This window comes from Salvelinus fontinalis, chromosome 12, assembly GCF_029448725.1.
Source record: "Salvelinus fontinalis isolate EN_2023a chromosome 12, ASM2944872v1, whole genome shotgun sequence".
Classification (NCBI taxonomy): Eukaryota; Metazoa; Chordata; class Actinopteri; order Salmoniformes; family Salmonidae; genus Salvelinus; species Salvelinus fontinalis.
In genome coordinates, this window is record NC_074676.1 from 42,028,349 (window position 1) to 42,053,714 (window position 25,366).

The following is a 25,366-nucleotide window of genomic DNA, read 5'->3' on the forward strand; positions in this document are numbered from 1 at the left end:
TATATCCTGTTTATAGTCTGTCTGTATATCCTGTTTATAGTCTGTCTGTATATCCTGTTTATAGTCTGGCTGTATATCCTGTTTATAGTCTGTCTGTATTTCCTTTTCATAGGTTGTCTGTATATCCTGTTTATAGTCTGTCTGTATATCCTGTTTATAGTCTGGCTGCATATTCTGTCTAACATCTGTTTTTATATCCTGTTTAACATCTGTCTGTATATCCTGTCTATAGTCTGGCTGTATTTCCTGTTTAAGATCTGTCTGTATATCAAATCAAACTATATTTGTCACATGCGCCGAATGCAACAGGTGTGGATCTTACCGTGAAATGCGGACTTACAAGCCCTTAACCAACAGTGCAGTTCAAGAAGAAGAAAATATTTACCAAGTAGACTAAAATAAAAAGTAACACAATAAGAATAGCAATAACTAGGCTAAATACAGGTGGCACCGGTACCGAGTCAGTGTGCAGGGTAACAGGCTAGGTAATCGGTACATGTAGGTGGGGGGGGCGAAGTGACTAAGCACAGGTAACAAACAAGCAGCGAGTAGCAGCAGTGTACAAGAGGGGGAGGATGGGGGGGGGGGGGGGGGTGTCAATGTAAATTGTCCGATGGTGATTTTTATGAATTGTTCAGCAGTCTAATGACTTGGAAGCTGTTGAGGAGCCTTTTGGTCCTAGACTTGGCGCTTGGGTACCGCTTGCCGTGCGGTAGCTGAGAAAACAGTCTATAACTTGGGTGACTGGAGTCTCTGACAATTTTATGGGCTTTCCTCTGACACTGCCTAGGATATAGGTCCTGTATGGCAGGAAGCTTGGCCCCAGTGATGTACTGGGTTGTTCGCACTACCTTATGTAGTGCCTTACGGTCAGACACCGAGCAGTTGCCATACCAGGCGGTGATGCAACCGGTCAGGAAACTCTCGATAGTGCAGATGTAGAACCTTTTGAGGATCTGGGAACCCATGCCAAATCTTTTCAGGCTTCTGAGGGGGAAAAGGTTTTGTTGTTCCCTCTTCACGACTGTCTTGGTGTGTTTGGACCATGAAAGTTCGAAAAATGATGTGGACACCAAGGAACATGGAACTCTCGACCCGCTCCACTACAGCCCTGTCGCTGTTAATGGGGGCCTGTTCGGCCCGCCTTTTCCTGTAGTCCACGATCAGCTCCTTTGTCTTGCTCACATTGAGGGAGAGGTTGTTGTCCTGGCACCACACTGACAGTTCTCTGACCTCATCCCTAGGGGCCGTCTCATCGTTGTCGGTGATCAGGCCTACCACTGTTGTGTCGTCAGCAAACTTAATAATGGTGTTGGAGTCGTGTTTGGCCACGCAGTCTTGGTTGAACAGGGAATACAGGAGGGGACTAAGTACACACCCCTGAGGGGCCCCAATGTTAAGGATCAGCGTGGCAGACGTATTGTTGCCTGCCCTAACCCCCTGGGGGCGGCCCGTCAGGAAGTCCAGGATCCAGTTGCAGAGGGAGGTGTTTAGTCCTGGGGTCCTTAGCTTAGTGATGAGCTTCGTGGGCACTATGGTGTTGAACACTGAGCTGTAGTTGATGAACAGCATTCTCACATAGGTGTTCCTTTTGTTCAGGTGAGAAAGGGCAATGTGGAGTGCGATTGAGATTGCATCATCTGTGGATCTGTTGGGGCGGTATGCAAATTTGAGTGGGTCTAGGATTTCCGGGAGGATGCTGTTGATGTGAGCTATGACCAGCCTTTCAAAGCACTTCATAGCTACAGACGTGAGTGCCACAGGGCGGTAACCATTTAGGCAGGTTACCTTCGCTTCCTTGGGCACAGGGACTATGGTGGTCTGCTTGAAACATGTTGGTATTACAGAGTCGGTCAGGGAGAGGTTGAAAATGTCAGTGAAGACACTTGCCAGTTGGTCCGCACATGCTTTGAGTACACGTCCTGGTAATCCTTCTGGCCCTGCGGCTTTGTGAATGTTGAACTGTTTAACCTGTTTGGGCTGCAGGGGCAGTATTGAGTAGCCGGATAAAAGGTGCCCATTTCAAACGGCCTCGTACTCAATTCTTGCTCGTACAATATGCATATGATTATTACTATTGGATAGAAAACACTCTCTAGTTTCTAAAACTGTTTGAATTATATCTGTGAGTAAAACAGAACTCATTTTGCAGCAAACTTCCTAACAGGAAGTGGAAAATCTGAAATCGATGCTCTGTTCTAGGGCCTGCCTATAAATGTCCTTGATATATATCAGTATACATGCACTTCATACGTCTTCCACTAGATGTCGACAGAAGAAATGGAGTGTGTAACTTGATCTGGGGTCAAACAAAAGCTCTTTGTATGACGTGTCACCAGTTTCCTGTTTTCTGGAGAGCGCGTGAAGGGACCTGGTTTTGCCTTCTGTAAAGCTGTCGTAAGAGACGACTAATATCTCCGGCTTTGATTTTATTTGATACATGTGACAATATCATCGTAAAGTATGTTTTTTCAATATAGTTTTATTAGATTATTGAAATTTATTTGGGACGTTAGGCGTGTTGCGTTGTGTGCCTTTGTTCAGGAAGGAGAGCTTTGCGCTACTTTGCTAGCTTTCCGTGCTAATTGACTGGAGAAGAGGACATTCTAAATCCAAACAACGATTGTTCCCGACAAAGGACCCCTTGTACAACATTCTGATGAAAGATCATCAAAAGTAGGACCCATTTTATGATGCTATTGTAAAGGCAGTCAATGTTGTTCTCCTCCTCAAACGAGGAGGAGCATGGATAGGACCAAGATGCGGATTGAGGGAAATAAGCCATCTTTTAATGAAAACAGCAAACAAGACACTACAAAACTACAAAACAACAAACGTGACTAACCTTCAACCGTCCATGTGTGGACACAGGAACAAACACCCACAAAACCCCAGTGAAACCCTGGCTGCCTTAGTATGACTCTCAATTAGAGACAAACGATACACACCTGTCTCTAATTGAGAATCATACCAGGCCGAACACAAAACCCAACCTAGAAATACAAAACATAGACTGCCCACCCAAAACACACGCCCTGACCATAAACACATACCAAAACAACATAAAACAGGTCAGGACCGTTACAGAACCCCCCCCCCTCAAGGTGCGAACGCCGGGCGCACCAGCACAAAGTCCAGGGGAGGGTCTGGGTGGGCAGTTGACCACGGTGGTGGCTCAGGCTCTGGACGCTGTCCCCACACCACCATAGTCACTCTCCGCTTCTGTCTTCCCCTCCCAATGACCACCCTAAAACTAACATCCCCTAAATGAGCGGCCAGCACCGGGAGAAGGGGCAGCACCGGGACAAGGGGCAGCACCGGGACAAGGGGCAGCACCGGGACAAGGGGCAGCACCGGGACAAGGGGCAGCACCGGGACAAGGGGCAGCACCGGGACAAGGGGCAGCACCGGGACAAGGGGCAGCACCGGGACAAGGGGCAGCACCGGGACAAGGGGCAGCACCGGGACAAGGGGCAGCACCGGGACAAGGGGCAGCACCGGGACAAGGGGCAGCACCGGGACAAGGTGAGGGACTCCGGCAGGTCCTGGCTGAGGGACTCCGGCAGGTCCTGGCTGAGGGACTCCGGCAGGTCCTGGCTGAGGGACTCCGGCAGGTCCTGGCTGAGGGACTCCGGCAGGTCCTGGCTGAGGGACTCCGGCAGGTCCTGGCTGAGGGACTCCGGCAGGTCCTGGCTGAGGGACTCCGGCAGGTCCTGGCTGAGGGACTCCGGCAGGTCCTGGCTGAGGGACTCCGGCAGGTCCTGGCTGAGGGACTCCGGCAGGTCCTGGCTGGACGGCTCTGGCAGGTCCTGGCTGGACGGCTCTGGCAGGTCCTGGCTGGACGGCTCTGGCAGGTCCTGGCTGGACGGCTCTGGCAGGTCCTGGCTGGACGGCTCTGGCAGGTCCTGGCTGGGCGGCTCTGGCAGGTCCTGGCTGGGCGGCTCTGTCAGGTCCTGGCTGGGCGGCTCTGGCAGGTCCTGGCTGGACGGCTCTGGCAGGTCCTGGCTGGACGGCTCTGGCAGGTCCTGGCTGGACGGCCCTGGCAGGTCACGGCAGGACGGCTCTGGCAGGTCACGGCAGGACGGCTCTGGCAGGTCACGGCAGGACGGCCCTGGCTGGTCACGGCAGGACGGCTCTGGCGCTAGGCAGACGGCAGACTCTGGCCGGCTGAGACGCACTATAGGCCTGGTGCGTGGTACCGGAACTGGAGGCACCGGGCTGAGGGCACGCACCTCAGGGCGAGTGCGGGGAACAGGAACTGGGCACACTGGACTCTCGTGGCGCACTCTAGGCCTGGTGCGTGGTACCGGAACTGGAGGTACCGGGCTGGAGACACGCACCATAGGGAGAGTGCGTGGAAGAGGAACAGGGCTCTGGAGATGCACTGGAAGCCTGGTGCGTGGTGTAGGCACTGGTGGTACTGAGCTGGGGTGGGAAGGTGGCGCCGGATATACCGGACCGTGAAGGAGGACACGTGTTCTTGAGCACCGAGCCTCCCCAACCTTACCAGGTTGAATGGTCCCCGTAGCCCTGCCAGTGCGGCGAGGTGGAATAGCCCGCACTGGCCTATGCAGGCGAACCGGGGACACCACCTGTAAGGCTGGTGCCATGTACGCCGGCCCGAGGAGACGTACTGGAGACCAGATACGTTGGGCCGGCTTCATGGCACTCGGCTCGATGACCAACCTAGCACTCCCAGTGCGGCAAGGTGGAATAGCCCGCACTGGGCTAAGCACGCGTACTGGGGACACCGTGCGCTTTACCGCATAACACGGTGTCTGACCAGTACGACGCCCTCTTACTCCACGGCAAGCCCGGGGAGTTGGCTCAGGTATCCAACCCGGCTTCGCCACACTCCCCTTTAGCCCCCACCCCCAAGAAATTTTTGGGTGAGCCTCTCGGGCTTCCAGCCTCTCCTATGTGCTGCCTCCTCATACCAGCGCTCCTGGGCTGTGGCTGCCTTCCTCTCCTCCCGAGAGCGGCGATTCTCTCCAACCCTTCCCCAGGGTCCCTTTCCGTCCATGATCTCCCAAGACCATTCCTCCTGTGTCCAGTGCTTTAATTCCTTTTCTCTCTCCTCAATCCGCTTGGTCCTGTTATGGTGGGTGTTTCTGTAAAGGCAGTCAATGTTGTTCTCCTCCTCAAACGAGGAGGAGCATGGATAGGACCAAGATGCGGATTGAGGGAAATAAGCCATCTTTTAATGAAAACAGCAAACAAGACACTACAAAACTACAAAACAACAAACGTGACTAACCTTCAACCGTCCATGTGTGGACACAGGAACAAACACCCACAAAACCCCAGTGAAACCCTGGCTGCCTTAGTATGACTCTCAATTAGAGACAAACGATACACACCTGTCTCTAATTGAGAATCATACCAGGCCGAACCCAAAACCCAACCTAGAAATACAAAACATAGACTGCCCACCCAAAACACACGCCCTGACCATAAACACATACCAAAACAACATAAAACAGGTCAGGACCGTTACAGCTATTTCATATATCTGTCGAACATGTGAAATAGTCGTTTGCGCCCAGATTTTGGGTACTCTCTCGCTATACCTAAGCTGGATGTCGTAATGAAGTTATTTTTAGAATTCTAACACGGCGATTGCATTAAGAACTAGTGTATCTATCATTTCCTATACAACATGTATTTTTTAGTAACGTTTATGTATAGTTATTTGGTCAGAATAGTTGAGTGCCATAAAAATATGCGCACATTCTGGGAAAAAGATGCTACGTTAGCACAATGTATAACCACTGATTTTAGCTCTAAATATGCACATTTTCGAACAAAACATAAGTGTATGTATAACCTGATGTTATAGGACTGTCATCTGATGAAGCTTATCAAGGTTAGTCAAAAATTATATATCTTTTGCTGGTTTATTCGCTATCGCTAACGTGCCTATTGCTATCGCTAACGTGCCTTGATGAATGAATGCGGTAGTGTGGTAGGCTATTGTAGTAAGCTACTATAATGCTATATTGTGTTTTCGCTGTAAAACGCTTAAAAAAAAAATCGGAATTATAGGCTGGATTCACAAGATGTTTGTCTTTAATTTGCTGTACACCATCGATTTTTCAGAAATGTTTTATGATGAGTATTTAGGTATTTGACGTTGGTGTCTGTAATTACTCTGGCTGCTTCGGTCCTATTTGTGACGGTAGCTGTGATGGTAGCTGCAATGTAAAACTGATTTATACCTCAAATATGCACATTTTTCGAACAAAACATAGATTTATTGTATAACATGTTATAAGACTGTCATCTGATGAAGTTGGTTCTTGGTTAGTTAGGTTGGCTTTGTGCATGCTACCTGTGCTGTGAAAAATGTCTGTCCTTTTTTGTATTTGGTGGTGAGCTAACATAAATATATGTGGTGTTTTCGCTGTAAAACATTTTAAAAATTGGAAATGTTGGCTGGATTCACAATATGTTTATCTTTCATATGCTGTATTGGACTTGTTAATGTGTGAAAGTTAAATATTTCTAAAAAATATATTTTGAATTTCGCGCCCTGCACTTGAAGTGGCTGTTGTCATATTGTGCCCGGCTTCGGGCTTGCAGCCCAAAGAAGTTAAAGGTTTTGTTCACATCGGCTACCGAGTGCGTTATACACAGTCATCTAGAACAGCTGGTGCTCTTGTGCATGATTCGGTGTTGCTTGACCGGAAGCGAACATTAAAGGCATTTAGCTCGTCTGGTAGGTTCGCATCACTGGGTAGCTCGCGTCTGGGTATCCCTTTGCAGTCCATAATAGTTTTCAAGCCCTGCCACATCCGATGAGCGTCAGAGCCGGTGTAGTAGGATTCACTCTTAATCCTGTATTGACTCTTTGCTTGTCTAATGGTTCGTCTGAGGGCATAGCGGGATTTCTTATTAGCGTCCGGATTAGTCTCCCGCTACTTGAAAGCGGCAGCTCTAGCCTTTAGCTCAATGTGGATTTTGCCTGTAATCCATGGTTCCTGGTTGGGATATGAACGTACAGTCACTGTGTGGACGACGTCGTCGATGCACTTATTGATTAAGCCAATGACTGATATGGTGTTTTCCTCGATGGCGTTGGATGAATCCTGGAACATATTCCAGTCTGTGCTAGCAAACAGTCCTGTAGTGTAGCATCCGCCTCATCTGACCAGTTCCGTATTGAGCGAGTCACTGGTACTTCCTGCTTTAGTTTTTGCTTATAAGCAGAAATCAGGAGGATAGAATCGTGGTCAGATTTGCCAAATGGAGGGCTGGAGAGAGCTTTGTATGCATCTCTGTGTGTGGAGTAAAGGTGGTCTAGGATTTTTTTCCCTGGTTGCACATGTGTCATGCTGGTAAAAACTTGTAAAACTGATTTAAGTTTGCCCGCATTAAAGTCCCTGGCCACTAAAAGCGCCACTTCTGGGTGAGCATTTTCTTCTTTGTTCATGGCCTTATAGAGTTGGTTGAGAGCGGTCTTAGTGCCAGCTTCGTTTTGTGGTGGTAAATAGACAGCTACAAATAATACAGACGAGAATTCTCTTGGTAGATAGTGTGGTCGACAACCTATCATAAGGTACTCAGGCGAGCAATACCTCGACACTTCTTTAATATTAGACATTGCAATAATAAACCAGCTGTTATTGACAAAAGGACACACACCCCCACCCCTCGTCTTACCAGAGGTAGCATCTCTGTTCTGCCGGCTCTATATTGTCTGTTTCTTCGTTCAGTCACGTCTTGGTGTAACATAGGTTCTAGCAGTCGAGACTCACCCAAAACTGACTTTCCTATCTCTGATGTGGTCATTTGGAAAGCCCAACAGGATGATCCAGAAGTACAGGCTTTGTACCAGACTATCCTGGAAGATGTAGAAAAGATGGTCAACCCTACCACAAAGCTGACCATCATTGAAGACAAAGTCTACCGAGTTGTACAACTACCTCACAGAACAATCTACCAAATGTACATACCTGAAACTCTACGCCTTCAACTGATTCAACATTTCCATGAAGACCCATTAGCTGGTCATTTGGGCAGGTTCAAAACCTACAAGCGGTTGCAAGCATTACTGTACTGGCCACATCTGAGCATGGATGTGAAGTCACACATCCGAAACTGTCAGGTTTGTCAAATGTACAAACCAGAAGGTAGAAAGCCTCCTGGCAAGTTGCAGCAAACAGTGGTTCTCCGACCTCGGGAAATGTTAGGAGTGGATTTGATGGGTCCATTTCCTAGAAGCTCCAATCAGAATGTGTACATGCTTGTTTTTGTTGATTACTTTTCCAAGTGGGTGGAGCTCTTTGCACTGCGTCGGGCCACATCAAGGACAGTCTCTAACATCCTTACGAAAGAGATCTTGACTCGCTGGGGAGTGCCTGATTACATCCTGTCTGATCGAGGTTCCCAATTTGTCTCTGATCTCTTTGAGGAGACCTGCCAAAGATGGAACCTGAGACAGAAGTTGACCACGGCCTATCACCCACAGACCAACCTCACAGAGAGTAAATCGAACCTTGAAGACAATGGTTGCTTCCTATGTAGGGACCCAGCACAAACACTGGGACAAGCACCTTCACGAGTTTCGATTTGCCCTGAATTCTGCTGTGCAAGAGTCCACTGGAGTCACAACTGCAGAGCTGAACCTAAGTCGCCCCCTCCGAGGACCCTTGGATATGGTGCTACAGCCCCAGCAGCTTACTCCAGACGCTGCTTGCTATGGCCAGGTAGTCCATCTCCACGACTTGAGGGCTCTTGTCTCAAAGAACATGATCCAGGCTCGACTCAAGCAGAAGAGGAATTCTGATAAGAAGAGACGAGACATGCAGTTCCAGCTTTGTGATCGGGTGTGGCTTCGCTCTCATCCTTACTCGAAAGCTGAACAATTCTTCTCGGCCAAGCTCGCTCCTAAATGGCAAGGACCATATAGGATTGTGGAGCAGATGGGCTCTTTGAACTATCGAGTGGTGAAAGAGGACACAGGTGAAGATATGCGCGTTGTCCATGTCTCACGCCTTAAGGCCTGTTACCCCTCGGCTGAGGAATTGGAGGAGATTGAGCGCCGCAAGGTCCTGGATATCTTTGAAGAGGAAAGTGAGGAGACTTTTCTCGGATTCCCAGACCCAGAAGTCTCACGCCTTAATGCCTGTGACCCCTCAGCTGAGGAGCGTGAGCTCCAAAAAGTAATGAATATTTTTGTAGGAGGGGGATTACACACACTGTACTTTAAAACCATTTCATTATCAGTCAAGATATTGCACTTTAGGCTGTTTGTCTGCATCAATGTTTTGCTTCATGTGTATAAAATGCGTATAGCATGGGTATAGCATGGGTATGACATGGGTATGACATGGGTATGACATGGGTAGACCATGGGTATGACATGGGTATAGCATGGGTATAGCATGGGTATGACATGGGTATGACATGGGTATAGCATGGGTATGACATGGGTATACCATGGGTATACCATGGTATGACATGGGTATGACATGGGTATAGCATGGGTATAGCATGGGTATAGCATGGGTATAGCATGGGTATGACATGGGTATGACATGGGTATAACATGGGTATAAAAGGGGCATGACATGGGTCTAATGTTGACTAGTTGTAGTAGTAGGTGAGGATAGACATCCAGAGGGTTGTGGTTTGTGACTGCATTTAGGCCGTGTTGGAGTTTGCAGTTCATTGAAATTCTGCTTGTGTAAAGATTGTGATTTTTAGTTCCTACTGCTTTTCACGTTAAGAAATTCTACCTGGGTCTCAAATTCAGAGTGAAGTAATTATATAAACGATTTGTAAAATGATAGCATACCTCTTAAACCAATTACTCTATTGATGTTAGAATAAGGTTAGAATATTAGATGATATTGTTTATGTCCTTAGGAAAGCATTGGTGTTGAGTTCTGTATTGGATCTGAATCACTGGTGTTTAACAGTCCTGTTAGGAGCTCGTCTACACTGGATCTGAAACTCTGGTGTTTAACAGTCCTGTTAGGAGCTCGTCTACACTGGAACTGAAACTCTGGTGTTTAACAGTCCTGTTAGGAGCTCGTCTACACTGGAACTGAAACTCTGGTGTTTAACAGTCACGTTAGGAGCTCGTCTACACTGGATCTGAAACTCTGGTGTTTAACAGTCCTGTTAGGAGCTCGTCTACACTGGAACTGAAACTCTGGTGTTTAACAGTCCTGTTAGGAGCTCGTCTACACTGGAACTGAAACTCTGGTGTTTAACAGTCCTGTTAGGAGCTCGTCTACACTGGAACTGAAACTCTGGTGTTTAACAGTCCTGTTAGGAGCTCGTCTACACTGGATCTGAAACTCTGGTGTTTAACAGTCCTGTTAGGAGCTCGTCTACACTGGATCTGAAACTCTGGTGTTTAACAGTCACGTTAGGAGCTCGTCTACACTGGATCTGAAACTCTGGTGTTTAACAGTCACGTTAGGAGCTCGTCTACACTGGATCTGAAACTCTGGTGTTTAACAGTCCTGTTAGGAGCTCGTCTACACTGGAACTGAAACTCTGGTGTTTAACAGTCCTGTTAGGAGCTCGTCTACACTGGAACTGAAACTCTGGTGTTTAACAGTCCTGTTAGGAGCTCGTCTACACTGGAACTGAAACTCCGGTGTTTAACAGTCCTGTTAGGAGCTCGTCTACACTGGAACTGAAACTCTGGTGTTTAACAGTCACGTTAGGAGCTCGTCTACACTGGAACTGAAACTCTGGTGTTTAACAGTCCCGTTAGGAGCTCGTAGATGATAAATAAGTTTGATTCGTATGAGCCTGTGGGTCTCTGTGTGCATGATAGAAACGGCGTGTGTCCATGTTCACAGCAATGCATGTGTTTACGCATGTGTGAGGTGACTGCATGCAATCAACAAATGCCTCTAGGAAGGAATACGTGTCGTTTTAGTTTGTGTCGTTCATCTATCTCTCTGCCTCAATATTTCAACATGTCAATCTCTTCTCTCTCTCCAACAAATCCACACCCTGAGGCATCCTCCATTGTGCCTTTTTCCCCAAGATTATGCCTTGAATTGATTGTTCGTCAGAGTTCTTGAAATGGAAACCACAATCTGTTTTGAATCGAGCAAGAGAGCTTAGTGACACAACGATCCAAAACCACTCAGGTTCATTTTGTTGATGACACATCCATCAACTGGTCATAAAGTAATCACAGGCCTTGTTTTCTGTTGAATACTTGAGCCTGGTCGAATCAATTGACTCTATTGGACCGATCCTTGGACCGGGACTCCATATTGCTGACAATGTCTGACCCCCACTGAGTCAGCCCCCAAATTGCCCTGAATACAAAGTCCGAGGCCCAGACACACGAGGGAAAAGCAGGGAACTAATGGGACATTTAAATAAACCAGGCTGGAGTTGCCTTAAGACCCAGAGATAAACCAGGTGTCACAACTCCTACCGAAGGTGACACCCCTTCCTGTTCGGGTGGCGCTCGGCGGTCGTCGTCACCGGCCTTTTGTGTGTTTATTGGTTACACCTGTTTGTTGTTTGGTTGATTAGTGTGGCTTTAGTGCGGGATTCTTTTGTGTACTGTTTGTACATGCTTGTATGTCACGGTTCGTGTACGTTATATTGTCGGAACTATTTAGTTCCCCTTGTGTGTTGGGGCATTTGGTTTTAGTGGCGTTGTGTTACACCTCTGTGATGATTAAAGTTACGCTACTCTGAACTCTCTGTCTCCTTTGTCTGACTCCTTCCTCCACTACACCCCGGGCATTACACCAGGCTGGAGTGGCCTTAAGACCCAGAGATTAAACTGGACTGGAGGCCTTGAAAAATAAAATAAAATCAATTGATTGAAAATAAGAAAATATGGGAGTCCATAGGCTACGACGACTCCAGTGTAATGACTGGAGCTTACTCAGGTGTTCTACAGCTCATATTAGACCAAGAGCCTAATTTTTCTTAGGTTGTTCTTTACGAGTTTTAGTTGAGAAAAAACGATCTCTCCACAGAAGCGACAGTTACAGGGATGGTAAAAATAGCTTGATTGCCGTAGCAACATCAGGGAAAGTGGGCAGAAGGGAGTGGTGCATCAAATACAGCAGTTGTGCAACATATTTAATTGAGCCTGTCATTCTCATTAATTTCTCCTTTTATAAATAGCACATACATATGTTAGGCTATATAGCTGTAGAGAGGAGGCTACACTGCATAATGAAACAATCCCAGTAAGCTAGTGTCTTGAGGGTGGACGGACTGTATAATTTTGCGTTAATAGGCCTATCATAGATTCGATGTCGCAATTTCATCCTCATGAACAGTGTTCGGTAGTCTATACTTTGTGAGTGGCTGTCTCATTGACGTGTGCAAACACGGGGGGGATAACACACGCGCACAATGATATCATAAAATGTGAAGTGAAATAGAATGGTGAACACAGTGATCAGGCTGGTTCCACCAGGCTAGGTTATACCCTGGACATTATATGGTGAACACAGTGATCAGGCTGGTTCCACCACTAGGTTATACCCTGGACATTATATGGTGAACACAGTGATCAGGCTGGTTCCACCACTAGGTTATACCCTGGACATTATATGGTGAACACATTGATCAGGCTGGTTCCACCACTAGGTTATACCCTGGACATTATATGGTGAACACAGTGATCAGGCTGGTTCCACCAGGCTAGGTTATACCCTGGACATTATATGGTGAACACATTGATCAGGCTGGTTCCACCACTAGGTTATACCCTGGACATTATATGGTGAACACAGTGACCAGGCTGGTTCCACCAGGCTAGGTTATACCCTGGACATTATATGGTGAACACAGTGATCAGGCTGGTTCCACCACTAGGTTATACCCTGGACATTATATGGTGAACACAGTGATCAGGCTGGTTCCACCACTAGGTTATACCCTGGACATTATATGGTGAACACAGTGATCAGGCTGGTTCCACCAGACTAGGTTATACCCTGGACATTATATGGTGAACACAGTGATCAGGCTGGTTCCACCACTAGGTTATACCCTGGACATTATATGGTGAACACAGTGATCAGGCTGGTTCCACCAGACTAGGTTATACCCTGGACATTATATGGTGAACACAGTGATCAGGCTGGTCCCACCAGGCTAGGTTATACCCTGGACATTATATGGTGAACACAGTGATCAGGCTGGTTCCACCACTAGGTTATACCCTGGACATTATATGGTGAACACAGTGATCAGGCTGGTTCCACCAGACTAGGTTATACCCTGGACATTATATGGTGAACACAGTGATCAGGCTGGTCCCACCAGGCTAGGTTATACCCTGGACATTATATGGTGAACACAGTGATCAGACTTGTTCTACCAGGCTAGGTTATAACCTGGACATTATATGGTGAACACAGTGATCAGGCTGGTTCCACCACTAGGTTATACCCTGGACATTATATGGTGAACACAGTGATCAGGCTGGTTCCACCACTAGGTTATACCCTGGACATTATATGGTGAACACAGTGATCAGGCTGGTTCCACCACTAGGTTATACCCTGGACATTATATGGTGAACACAGTGATCAGGCTGGTTCCACCACTAGGTTATACCCTGGACATTATATGGTGAACACAGTGATCAGGCTGGTTACACCAGGCTAGGTTATACCCTGGACATTATATGGTGAACACAGTGATCAGGCTGGTTCCACCACTAGGTTATACCCTGGACATTATATGGTGAACACAGTGACCAGGCTGGTTCCACCAGGCTAAGTTATGAACGTGAATTGAGACAAAACTCATAAACAGTTTTGACCTTTGACCAGGTCAAATGTGACCAACCTGATTGAAGTGTCCTCCCTGTTTCATGAATAGAAATGATCACAGCGAAGGCATGTCTGGTGATGCTGAGGGTCCCCTTGCTGGTCTTCTCTGTGCTGCATGTTCAGCTGCAAACTAGACATCTCCTTGAACAGCTGCAGCAGGCAATCCTCATAAACCTAGTTACCACAGTCACAAAGTAAAAACTTTGGCTGTGGATGCATGGTCAGTCCGTATAGGGCTTTTAAGTCTAAAACGGCAGGGGGCAATGAAACAACTGAGCCCCATTCAATAAAGGGAAGCGAAGTGGTCAGAGGGGCGATTTGCATGTGGAGCTTGACAAAAAGGGGCAGTTTGACATAATTATGTTGATTTAATTGTAATCCCAACATCAATTTACTCGTTCCATGCTCCGTTTTAGATGAGACTGACTTCATGACCAAAATAATCACAATTTCTTGCAAAGCAGGGAATGCAAAATTGTAGTGTATTGGAGCTTTAATAAGTCTTCAAAATGTTGTAATGCCCATTAGTTATAATCCACATAATAATTCACATTTCACAATAATTCAGTTGCTGCAGGATTATTTTCCTGCAGTAGCAAACTGGCTCCAATTAAGATACTACATCTGTAAAAAAAATTGACGCTAGAATCAGTGTTTCGGACTCATATCGATGCCACACAGGGACCTTTTCAATGGGATCAGTTGTTTTTTAGGGGCAGTTGCACTTTAAGAGAGCTACTCAATGATCAGGGCCATTCAGCTTCATTAGGAGAAATCGACACACTTGTCCAATTCTTCATCTCCTAGCAACGTCTCAGGCGACATGACCTTTTAAACAGCGTCAATGGATTTCTCACTCCGCTGCCCTCGGCAACGACATTGCACGGAGATTGGTAAAAAACTCCACAACCCATACATGCATGGTACTCAACAATTCCAGATCTGTGTTGTTTTTCAACATCACACATGACAACCTGGATATGGGAGAGCAATGGGTGAGATAGGGGGGGGGTATTGACAAGAGACAGTTAGATACGGTATTCCTTTGATGTGAACTAACATATTTGGAGCCATGAATGGTTCGGAGAAGAAAGCCCCGACATCTGGGAAAGCCAATGTAGACAGAAACGAGGGTGACAATGTCCACAGTCCTCTATACTCACAAATTCCCACATCGTTCATTATTTGGCTGACTGATCAAAGCGGTCTGGCGCTTCGTTTTTATTTCTGAAAATGGTTTATCACAATTCATAAGTGCAATGTTTACTGTATGAATAATGATGTTATATAGGTAATAATTCATATGGTGGGCACTTTTAGATCTCAGGGGTTGTCTTGGTTATCGAATATCAGACTGGAATATGATTCGTTCTTAAACTGGAAGAGTATGAACTAAGTATGAATCTACTGATCTAGTGGAGGGCATGCAGCTGTATCATCTATGTGTCCCTTCTATCGTGTAGCCAGCATGCGCCCCTGAATAGTGTTGCACTCCTCCCATACTATAATTAAGCAATAAAGGCACGAGATGGTGTGGTATACGGCCAATAAATCACAGCTGAAGGCTGTTCTTACAAACAATGCAACGAGGAGTGGTTCGATACAACCCTTAGCTGTGGTATATTACCAATATACCACAAACCCCTGAGGTGCATTATTGCTATTATAAACTAGTTACCAACGTAACTAGACCAGCAAATAGTTACGTTTTGTCATCAAATCGAATCAAATTGTATTTGTCACATGCACCAAATACAGCAGGTGTAGACCTTACAGTGAAATGCTTACTTACATGCCCTTAACCAACACTGCAGTATATTGTTTACTAAATAACTAAAGTAAAAAATGTTAAAAAAAGCAACACAATAAAATTACATAACAATAACAAGGCTATAGGGGGTACAAGTACAGAGTCAATGTGCGGGGGTACAGGCTAGTAGAGGTAATATGTACATATGGGTAGGGGTTAAGTGACTACTGTATGCATATATGATAAACGGAGAGTAGCAGCAGTGTGAAAAACAAAGGGGCGGGGGCTGTCAATGTAAATATTCCGGGTGGACATTTGAATAATTGTTCAACAGTCTTATAGCTTGGGGGTAGAAGCTGTTCAACAGTCGTATAGCTTGGGGGTAGAAGCTGTTCAGGAGCCTTATAGCTTGGGGGTAGAAGCTGTTCAGGAGTCTTATAGACCTCTCTCTCCAGTACCGTTTGCCATGCGGTGGCAGAGAGAACAGTCTATGACTTGGGTGACTGGAATCTTTGACAATTTTTGGGGCCTTCCTCTGACACTGCCTAGGATATAGGTCCTGGATGGTAGGAAGCTTGGCACCAGTGATGAATTGGGCCATACGCACTACCCTCTGTAGTGCCTTACGGTCGGATACCGAACAGTTGCCATACTAGGCGGTGATACAACCGGTCAGGATGCTCTCGATGGTGCAGCTGTAGAACTTTTTGAAGATCTGGGGACACATGCCAAATCTTTTCAGTCTCCTGAGGAGGAAAAGGTGTTGTCGTGCCATCTTCACGACTGTCTTGGTATGTTTGTACCATGAAAGTTTGTCGGTGATGTGGACACCAAGGAACTTGAAACTCTCAACCCGCTCCACCACAGCCCCGTCGATGTTAATGGGTGCCTTTTCGGCCCTCCTTTTCCTGTAGTCCAAGATCATCTCCTTTGTCTTTGCTCACATTGAGGGAGAGGTTGTTATCCTTGCCCCACACTGCCAGGTCTCTGACCTCCTCCCTAGAGGTTGTCTCATCTTTGTCCGTGATCAGGCCTACCACTGTTGTGTCGTCAGCAAACTAATGGATTGTGTTGGATTCATACTTGACCACGTAGTCGTGGATGAACAGGGATTGCATGAGGGGATTAAGCACGCACCTCTGAGGGACCCCGGCATTGAGGATCAGCGTGGCAAATGCGTTGTTTCCTACCCTTACCACCTGGGGGCGGCCCGTCAGGAAGTCCAGCATCCAGTTGCAGAGGGAGGTGTTGAGTCCCAGGGTCCTTAGCTTAGTGATGAGCTTTGTAGGCGCTATGGTTCCTCATACCCATGGCATACAGTCTGATATACCATGGCTGTCAGCCAATCAGCATTCAGGGCTCGAACCACCCAGTTTATAATGTTATTTTTGCTATATCCACCTAATGGCCAACTCTACCCCAACGTCACGATAACAGCGGGCCTGTTTCATTGGGCCTGTTTCATCTGGCCTGTTTTGCTGTGTGCAAGGGCTCACACACGTGATGCTCTGCAGATTAGGAGTAAAAGCCATGCCATTCGGTTTCTGCTCGGCCTCCTTTCTCAATCTATTGCTTTTTCTCTCTTTCTCTCTCTCTCGCTCTCTGCCTGCTCTGCCTTCTGTCTCGGCTCCAGACGGAATGCACCACCAAGCCAGGCGGAAAGCCATTATCACCAGCCCTTCTTCATCTTAACTACAGCACTTAGGCAGGAATCAGCATTAATCAGAGGTGGAGGGAAGGATGTGCTGGGCAAAGGGAGAGAGCAGACCTGAAACAGTGAGAAAATACACCAAGTGGACCACAAAGTGGACTACAAATCACCCCCTTTATCTGTAGCAGACAGATTACTTGTTTTCTTCAAGCTGGTAAACACAGTATACATCAAAGGATACTCAATACTATGATTCAAGATATTTCTACCATTTCTAATAATCTCTATGATGAAGGTGATCAAATCTCACTCTTCCACTGCATCCCTGCTCATGTTAGGTAGGCCTAATACTTTTGCCATTGAATTTTTTTTTTATTTAACATTTATTTGACTGAGTCAGGAACAAATTCTTATTTAAAATGACGGCCTCCCGGGGAACAGTGGGTTAACTGCCTTGTTCAGGGGCAGAATGACAAATGATTACCTTGTCAGCTCGGGGATTCAATCCAGCAACCTTTCGGTTACTGGCCCAACCTTTTGGTTACTGGCCCACTGCAGGAGCATGGTTCTTAACTTCTTACGGCTGCAATCCCGTTAACGGGATGATATGACAACAGTCAGTGAAAGTGCAGGGCGCCAAATTCAAACAGAAATCTCATAAATTAAATTCCTCAAACATACATGTATATTATACCATTTTAAAGGTAATCTTGTTGTTAATCCCACCAAAGTGTCCGATTTCAAATAGGCTTTACAGCGAAAGCACCACAAACGATTATGTTAGGTCACCGCAAAATCACAGAAAAACACAGCCATTCTTCCAGCCAAAGACAGGAGTCACAAAAAGCAGAAATAGAGATAGAATGAATCACTAACCTTTGATGATCTTCATCAGATGACACTCATAGGACTTCATGTTACACAATACATATGTTTTGTTCGATAAAGTTCATATTTATATCCAAAGACCTCAGTTTACATTGGCGCCATGTTCAGAAATGCCTCCAAAATATCCGGAGAAATTGCAGAGAGCCACGTCAAATAACATAAACACTCATCATAAACTTTGATGAAAGATACATGTTTTACACAGAATTAAAGATACACTTGTTCTTAATGCAACCGCTGTGTCAGATTTCAAAAAGCTTTACGGCAAAAGCACAATATTCAATAATCTGAGAACAGCGTTCAGCCACAAAAGGAAGCCAATCAGTTACCCGCCAAATTGTGCAGTCAACAAAACTCATAAATAGTAATATAAATCTTCACTTACCTTTCCTGATCTTCGTCGGAATACACTCCCAGGACTCCCACTTCCACAAGAAATGTTAGTTTTGTTCGGTAATGTCCATAATTTGTCCAAATAGCTATTTTTGTTTGCGTGTTTGGTAAACAAATCCAAAGTCAGGAAGCGCGTTCACTAAAAGCAGAAGAAATGTCACAAAGTTCCGTAACAGTCAGTAGAAACATGTCAAATGATGTATAGAATCAATCTTTAGAATGTTTTTAACATAAATCTTGAATAACGGGGAGCATGATCAGAGCATGGTCACCTCATGGCAGACCTGACTAATTCCTGTCTCCTTCGGCCCCACTTCACAGTAGAGGCATCAGACAAGGTTCTACAGACTTTTGACATCTAGTGGAAGCCGTAGGAAGTGCAAACAGATCCATATCCCACTGTGTATTCAATAGGGGCTGGGTTGAAAATCGACCAAACTCAGATTTCCCACTTCCTGTTTGGATTTCTTCTCAGGTTTTTGCCTGCCATGTGAGTTCTGTTATACTCACAGACATCATTCAAACAGTTTTAGAAACTTCAGAGTGTTCCCTATCCAATACTACTAATAATAATATGCATATATTAGCAACTGGGACTGAGGAGCAGGCAGTTTACTATGGGACAACGTATATTCCCCCTCAGGAGACTGAAAAGATTTGGCATGGGTCCTCAGATCCTCAAAAAGTTCTACAGCGGCACCATCTAGAGTATCCTGACCGGTTGTATCATCGCCTTATGTGGCAACTGCTCAGACTCCGAACGCAAGGCACTACAGAGGGTAGTGTGTACGGCCCAGTATATCACTGGAGTCAAGCTTCCTGCCATCCAGGACCTTGGTACCAGGCGGTGTCAAAGGAAGGCCCTGAAAATTGCCAAAGACTACAGCAACCCTTGTCATAGACTGTTCTCTCATTTTTCAACCACTCCACACATTTCTTGTTAACAAACTATAGTTTTGGCAAGTCGGTTAGGACATCTTCTTTGTGCATGACACAAGTAATTTTTCCAACAATTGTTTACAGACAGATTATTTCACTTATATTTCACTGTATCCCAATTCCAGTTGGTCAGAAGTTTACATGCAAGTTTACATACACGCTTGGAAAATTCCAGAAAATTATGTCATGGTTTTAGAACCTTCTGACGTAATTTGAGTAATTTGGAGGTGTAACTGTGGATGTATTACAAGACCTACCTTCAAACTCAGTGCCTCTTTGCTTGACATCATGGGAAAATCAAAAGAAATCAGCCAAGAGCTCAGAAAAAAAATTGCAGACCTCCACAAGTCTAGTTCATCCTTGGGAGCAATTTCCAAACGCCTGAAGGTACCACGTTCATCTGCACAAACAATAGTACGCAAGTATAAACACCAAGGGACCACGCAGCCGTCATACTGCTTAGGAAGGAGACGCATTCTGTCTCCTAGAGATGAACGTACTTTGGTGAGAAAAGTGCAAATCAATCCCAGAACAACAGCAAAGGACCTTGTGGAGGTCTGAGCAACAAGTTCAAACAGGTGCCATTAATACAGGTAACGATTGGAGGACAGAGGAGCCTCTTAAAGAAGAAGTTACAGGTCTGTGAGAGCCAGAAATCTTGCTTGTTTGTAGGTTACCAAATACTTATTGTCCACCATAATTTGCAAATTAATTAATTAAAAATCCTACAATGTGATTTTCTGTTTTTTTTTCCCTCATTTTGTCTGTCTGAAGTGTACCTATGATGAAAATGACAGGCCTCATCTTTTTAAGTGGGAGAACTTGCACAATTGGTGGCTGACTAAATACTGTTTTGCCCCACTGTATCCTTGTTATTGTTATTTTATTGTGTTACGTTTTTTAACTTTAGTTTATTTAATAAATATATTCTTATTTTTCTTAAACTGCATTGTTGGTTAAAGGGCTTGTATGTACGCATTTCACGGTAAGGTCTACACCTGTTGTATTTCGCGCATGTGACAAAATAAAATATGACTTGATTTAATCATGAGTTTTTACGCCTGCCAAACCGTTACACAGTATAGTTTGAGCTATTCCATTCATGTAAAAAATGTAATAAACTGTGTGTTCTTTCTGTGTGTACTTTCTGTGTGTTCTTTCTGTGTACTTTCTATGTGTTCTTTCTGTGTACTTTCTGTGTGTACTTTCTGTGTGTTCCGCCATGTGATTTTTCTGAAGTAGCAGTTTCTTGTTTTCACTTGTCCTCTTCAATCTGATCTGAGCACTTAGCTTCCCTCTTAGACTGTTATATCATCCCGGTCTCTGTTACCCGGTTTACTCACTCCCGCATCTGTCAGATGCTCCAGCAGACCCAGTTTGGTTAGAGCTCACATTCTGATCTCAACATGAACATTACAAGTCAAGAAACTGTTCTTAATATTCTCTGCTACGCAACGTCGATGGAAGAAACCCTCTGGGCAGACTAGAATGTAAGAGCAAGCCAAGCACCCACAATCTTCCACCAGGCAACGCGCAGTCTGCTGCGTGGGAGGGCCACTTGACACGCACTGAGAGCGACCATTGTAAAACAACGCATCCCGACACATTCACAGTCAATGGACCCGCTCAAGAAAAAATGTATGCAGACCACCGTGCTAATCTAAAGTAGTGATCCATTTCTTCATGCCCAGGAGTCTTGCCCAGGCATTAACAGTTCTCCAAAGGCTGCTCCATCCTCTTCTGGCTTTGGGGAACTGTCTGCACGTGGTCAATTTTCCCCACTCTGTACATTACAGTGTAGATGGTCCCTTTTTTTTCACCAAGTAGTTGTTATTTCTTGGATTGAAACCCAGAGAAAATGGTTGCCCCATGACATGATTGAATTTCTCGAGGCCAGCAGAAGGGCAGATTGGTGGTTATGGATTTGAATGTAATGGATGTGAATCCCAGGTCACTGTCAAGGAACTGGGGATTGATAAATTAGTGTCCAATCACTCTTTTTATGGAATTGGAAAGAGGTGAGAAAGGAATGTGATCTAATGGTGTACAGTGTATATTACAGTATATTACTTTCTGGATTGATTTGCCTTTGCTACTGTTTCTTGAACCCGGGGATGCCTGCTTTCTTGTTTTTCAGGGATATATCTGGAATATTATTGAATGACAGTGCACACAACACATTTCTTCTCCTTGTAGTGCTTCATGGTGCTCTCTCTTTCCTTCATTCAACGGAGCCTTACTTTAATGCTGTTCGGTGTGAGACAGTGGTTTGATATTAAGTTTGTCCACTGTTCAGTTTTCTGCCGAATAGTCTGCTGCTTGGAATCAATAACTTGTCTTTTTCCCTCCAACATTGTGATTTAATGTGTTCCATACCTCTTATGCACACACACACACACACACACACACACACACACACACACACACACACACACACACACACACACACACACACCAATGGCGCCGGAGCAGAAGGCAGATGTTTTACATGCCCCCATGTTTTATTTGTAAATAATTTTTTTATAATGTTGCCGCTACCGTCTCTTATGACAGAAAATAACTTCTAGACATCAAGACTGCGATTACTCACCACGGACTAGCAGAATCTTTTTTCTTCTTTCACGACTCTGACGAACCCGAGGCAGAGGACATACGGCTCCCTCGGGAACAGACCCAGACCCCAGCGATCTGCGTGAAGAGGAGGTGGAGAAAGAGGGCTGCCTTCTGAGGAGTTAGAGGTGAACGAATAAACACCCACTCCCCTCAATTCTGCTAGCAAACATGCAATCTTTGGACAATAAAATGGACGAGTTATTGGGAAGATTAAACTACCAACAGGACATTAAAAACTGTAACATCTTATGCTTCACGGAGTCGTGGCTGAACGACAACAATATCAACATACAGCTGGCTGGTTAAACGATGTACCGGCAGGATAGAACAGCCACATCTGGTAAGACAAGGGGCGGCGGTCTATGTATTGTTGTAAACAACAGCTGGTGCACGGTATTTAAGGAAGTTTAGAGCCATTGCTCTCATGAGGTAGAGTTTCTCATGATAAGCTGCAGACCACATTACCAACGAAGAAAGTTTTCGTCTATATTCTTTGTAGCTGTTTACATACCACCACAGTCATAGGCTGGCACCAAGATAGCGTTGAATGAGCTGTATTCCGCCAAAGGCAAACAAGAAAACGCTCACCAAGAGGTGGCGCTCCAAGCAGCCGGGGACTTCAATGCAGGGAAACTCAGTTTTACCTAATTTCTATAAACATGTTAAATGTGCAACCAGAGGGAAAATAACTAGACCACCTATACTCCACACACAGCGATGCATACAAAGCTCTCCCTCGCCCTCCATTTGGCAAATCTGACCATAACTCTATCCTCCTGATTCCTGCTTAAAAGCAAAAATGAAAGCAGGAAACACCAGTGACAAGATCAATAAAAAGTGATCAGATGAAGCACATGCTAAGCTACAGGACTGTTTTGCTAGCACAGCCTGGAATATGTTCTGGGAATCCTCCAATGGCATTGAGGAGTACAACACATCTGTCATTGGCTTCATCAATAAGTGCATCGATGACATTGTCCTCACAGTGACCGTACGTACATACCCTAACCAGAAACCATGGATTACAGGCACCATCTGCACTGAGCTAAAGGCTAGAGCTGCCGCTTTCAAGGAGCGGGACTCTAACCCGGAAGCTTATAAGAAATCCCGCTATGCCATCCGACGAACTGTCAAACAGACAAAGCATCAATACAGGACTAAGATCGAGTCGTACTACACGAGCTATGACGCTAGTCGGATGTGGCAGGGCCTGCAAAACATTACAGTCTACAAAGGGATGCACACACGAGAACTGCCCAGTTACACGAGCCTACCGGACGAGCTAAACTACTTATATGCTCGCTTCGAGGCAAATAACACTGAAACATGCATGAGAGCACCAGCTGTACCGGAAGACTGTGTGATCACGCTCTCCGCAGCCGATGTGAGTAAGACCTTTAGACAGGTCAACATTTACAAGGCCGCAGTGCCAGACGGATTACCAGGATGTGTACTGCGAGCATGCGCTGACCAACTAGCAAGTGTCTTCACTGACATGTTCAATCTCTCCCTGTCTGAGTCTGCAATACCAACATGTTTTAAGCAGACCACCATAGCGCCTGTGCCCAAGAACACTAAGGTAACCTGCCTAAATGACCACCGACCCATAGCACTCACGTCTGTAGCCATGAAGTGCTTTGAAAGGCTTGTCATGGCTCACATCAACACCATCATCCCAGAAACCCTAGACCCACTCCAATTTGCATAACGCCCCAACAGATCCACAGATGATGCAGTCTCTATTGCACTCCACACCGCCCTTTCCCACCTGGATAGAAGGAACACCTATTCAATGCTATTCATTGACTACAGCTCAGCGTTCAACACCATAGTGCCCTCAAAGCTCATCACTAAGCTAAGGACCCCGGGACTAAACACTTCCCTCTGCAACTGGATCCTGGACTTCCTGACGGGCTGCCGCCAGGTGGTAAGGGTAGGTAACAACATCTGCCACACTGAGGGGTGCGTGCTCAGCCCCCTCCTGTACTCCCTGTTCACGCATGACTGCACGGCCAGGCACGACTCCAACACCATCATTACATTTGGCGATGACACAACAGTGGTAGGCCTGATCACCAACAACGATGAGACAGCCTATAAGGAGGAGGTCAGAGACCTGGCCGTGAGGTGCCAGGACAACAACCTCTCCCTCAACGTGATCAAAACAAAGAAGATGATTGTGGACTACAGGAAAAAGAGGACCGAGCACACCCCCATTCTCATCGACGGGGCTGCAGTGGAGCAGGTTGAGAGCTTCAAGTTCCTTGGTGTCCACATCACCAACAAACTAAGATGGTCCAAGCACACCAAGACAGTCGTGAAGATGGCACGACAAAACCTATTCCCACTCAGGAGACTGAAAAGATTTGGCTTGTGTCCTCAGATCCTCAAAAGGTTCTACAGCTGCACCATCGAGAGCTTCTTGACTGGTTGCATCACTGCCTGGTATGGCAACTGCTCGGCCTCCGACCGCAAGGCACTACAGAGGGTAGTGCGCACGGCCCAGTACATCACTGGGGCCAAGCTTCCTGCCACCCAGGACCTCTATACCAGGCGGTGTCAGAGGAAGGCCCTGAAAATTGTCAAAGACTCCAGCCACCCGAGTCATCGACTGTTCTCTCTGCTACCGTCCAAGTGGCTTCTAAACAGTTTCTACCCCCAAGCCATAAGACTCTTGTCAAATAACATCTTGTCAAATGTCTATCCAGACTATTCACATTGCCCCCCCCCCCCTCCCCTCTCCTCTCCACACCACTGCCACTCTCTGTTGTCATCTATGCATAGTCACTTTAATTAACTCTACCTACATGTACATACTACCTCAACTAACCGGTGCCCCCGCACATTGACTCTGTACCGGCACCCCCGGTTATATATTGTTATTTTTTACTGCTCCTCTTTAATTACCTGTTGCTTTTCTCTTATTCTTATCCATATTTTTTGAAACTGCACTGTCGGTTAGAGGCTCGAAAGTAAGCACGTATTCGACACATTTGACTTACACCATTTGATTTGATTTGACACACATACCAATGTTCTCTCACAAACCCTGTTGCATTTGTTAGATTGTGAAAGTAGAACTTCCTGTCTTCTGGACCAATCTGAAGTTACAGTGATAACCGACCTGTTGAATAAATAAAACAACAAATCACTTTAATATCTCTGCAGACAGCGTTCTTTGGAATGGAATGGCAGTCTGTGAATAGGGATATTTAGTCCTCCTTGAAAATCACTTCTCCCACCCCACACCTAGCTTCATTGCTCACCGTGTCACCTGCTTGCCTCACACCCTCCGACATGACAAATGTAGGTTGTTGTTTCTGTGACAGCGGGCACCTCCTACTGGTG